Source organism: Brassica napus, chromosome C9 (assembly GCF_020379485.1).
Source record: "Brassica napus cultivar Da-Ae chromosome C9, Da-Ae, whole genome shotgun sequence".
Classification (NCBI taxonomy): domain Eukaryota; kingdom Viridiplantae; phylum Streptophyta; class Magnoliopsida; order Brassicales; family Brassicaceae; genus Brassica; species Brassica napus.
In genome coordinates, this window is record NC_063452.1 from 4,409,887 (window position 1) to 4,412,662 (window position 2,776).

The 2,776-nt window shown below is 37.4% G+C and overlaps 1 long non-coding RNA gene across 3 annotated transcripts; it reads left to right on the forward strand.

Annotated features, from left to right (window-relative positions):
• Positions 1 to 340: 340 nt before the first annotated feature.
• Positions 341 to 2,643, forward strand: LOC106444246. Of its 3 annotated transcripts, XR_007329230.1 has the most exons (5): positions 352 to 699; positions 954 to 1,465; positions 1,615 to 1,895; positions 1,992 to 2,033; positions 2,163 to 2,643. It is a non-coding gene; the product is annotated as an uncharacterized LOC106444246 (long non-coding RNA). The 3 variants fall into 3 exon arrangements; XR_007329228.1 differs by having other exon boundaries at positions 344 to 1,465; XR_007329229.1 differs by lacking the exon at positions 1,992 to 2,033 and having other exon boundaries at positions 341 to 1,465.
• Positions 2,644 to 2,776: the final 133 nt, after the last annotated feature.

Here is a 2,776-nt window from a genome sequence, read left to right on the forward strand (position 1 = left end):
GGCAACTTGAGCTTTGAGAGATCAAACCTAAGCTGGTTCTTTGAGAGCTTCACTCTCTGAAGACTGGTCAAATTAGCTATAAAAGCTGAAACATCACCTGTGAGAAAGTTGTCAGACAAGGAAGAGATTCAAAACCCATCTCAGGTTTTGCATTTTGGGAAGATGGTTTTGATTAGTTTAACACAAAAATGGTTAAAGAGAAGGTTTGTTTCTCAGACAAACAAGAGTCAACTTTGACTTGTAATGGTATAAAGGTGAATCTTATACTATAAAGTAGACTTAGTCTCTCCATAGGGCATTTTGCGACACGTCAGCATGCAAATCGACCAATAAAAAATAGTTATTTCGCCACGTCAGATAACCAAACCTCTGGCTGTATTTCTTCCTCAACCTTCGTAGCTTGTTGAGAAATTGAAAAGTCGAGAGCCTTGAATTTCTGCTCCACTCACTCAATAACTTTGACTATTATTAGCATTTATAAGATCCCAAAAAACACAAATCTGGAATCACTGTTCGACTTCCCCTCCTCCTCCTCTCCCACTTTTTATATCATCATCTAAATCCGCTATAACCTAAAGCCACTGTGGCATCTAGAAATTTCAAATCAAACATCCTCATCTCTGCACGAGTCACAACTATAGCCGCCTCGCTATGGTTTCAACTGAAGAGAGTCTTTTGGAATGACCTCTATGGATCTTGGTAAAAATTAATTCCTCCGATGATGTTTACGGTCAGGATTTTCTATAATTCATGCGTCTGATGCTTTTTTTAGTGTGGGTTTTGAGTGAAAACTTTTGACCCAACCTAAATAGGCTTATTATCATGTTTTTGTGATATGTTATCTGTTTGCATCATAATTATTTGAAAATTGAATTTACTGCACTATGATTGCTTGAGGAAAGGTAGAGCTCTCAACCCACTACTATTCCGTTTTCAATTTTTTTATTTTCTAGGAACAAAATCTTTTCTAATTTTCATTTGACTAAACCATTGAGGATCAGCAGAAGAAGGACGGGTCAAGAACGAAGTTGAAAATGAACGTGAAGCTTAATCATCAAGTTAACTAAGAAAGAATGATGTTAATAAGCTTCAGATCAAGGTCGATGAGAAGACATGTCAAATCGTTCCATGCTCTCTTCAAGACCTTTGGTTGTGGGTCTGTGGCTCCGTATCATGTGTTCATCCTCTTAATTTTAATGGCTATGGTGACTATTTTATGATCCAGTCGTAAACTTAGAAACTTTGTATTTGCCCAAAAAAGTAAATATTTTTTGTAATATTTATCTTATCCGGTGATATGTCTTTTATGTTATCTTCACTCATGATCAATGATTTTAATGGCCTCCCTGATATTTGTGATCATCTTTAGAAAGTTCACAAAACATGTTCTTCCACAATCCAATCGACAAACCAAAGCCTCTGCCAAGACCTCTGAAATCAAATCATAATATCAAAATATCTACAGGTATTGCTTGGATTTTTTTTTTAAATTTTCAGTTCATGCTTCTTAATAAAGATCTTCATGATTTGTTTTTATATACGTTTATGATACTCCATAAACGGGAAGTCACTGAATATTCTGTTACTTTCACTTTACTGGATTTTTTTTTAAAGGAAGCAGTCCATGATGATCCAGGGATCAATTAGCGTCCACTGGTTGAACACTTTCTAACGCCCCTCAGATAGGGAGGTATTTATGAGCTGAGTTCATTTGATGTGACAAAGAGCAATCAGTATTTCAAGCTGACTACTGCACCCGTCTCAGTTAGGTTCACTTAGCACACTACCTCGATAGAGATCACAGAAACCATTAATCCTATACCGGCAGAGGTCTTCCTGTTCCGGAGCTTTAATCAAGTGTTGTTACTGGCTAACACAAAACATCCTCTTACCAGGTCTTTTTCTCAACTTTGCCTCCATAGTATATGGATTACGATTGTTTTGTTTGAGATTGGAAATGTTAATTATAACTCCTTACTCTTTGATATAAGATATTGGTGGGGAAGTTATGGGCATCAAAACCACCCACAACGGTAAAACACATTATGTCAAATATACGACTTGAACAATATGTTTGAATCATTACTAAATTTAAAGAATTTATTTTACACAGTGGCTGTTATCGTAGTTATATGAACTTGCACCTCTATTTTACTGTCCAGGTCAGTTCAACAACTAACAACTTGCATGTTCATCCTCCTTACATGGTGACATATATTCAATGGTCCCAGCGCTGATATGCCGGGGAGCTGCATCTGTAATAACAAATCCCTCGCATGGTGTGTACATCGGTGTTTCCATGACCAGCAGAAGGCTTGATAGTCATGGGATGGTTGAAGAAAACAGAAGCGAGACAGCTCTACCAGGTGCTCGAGCTATTGTTCCCGAAATGACTGCGGAGTGCGGAGAAGCCAACAGTTCTGGAACATGGGCTCTTTGTAAAGAAGGCATGCATTGCGTAAAATCTTAAGTAAGGGAGTCTATGACCCTCCTGTCGACTCCTACAAACTACGCTGGAGCTTTTTTAAATTTCGCATATTAATGAAATATGACTTAAGAATCATTCCCACCGTCATGTTATATCTCATCAAGTAAGCTCTGTTTTTACATGTATATATATATAAATAAAAACTACCTTGCGAACTCGGTGGAGGCACTGACTTGAAGGTTCAATTTAGTCGCATATTTTAAGCACCACTTTACAACAATTAAGTCATTGACTCACTTAAGAAAAGGGTTTGTATCATGTATCACACACTTAACGCAATCCTCACCG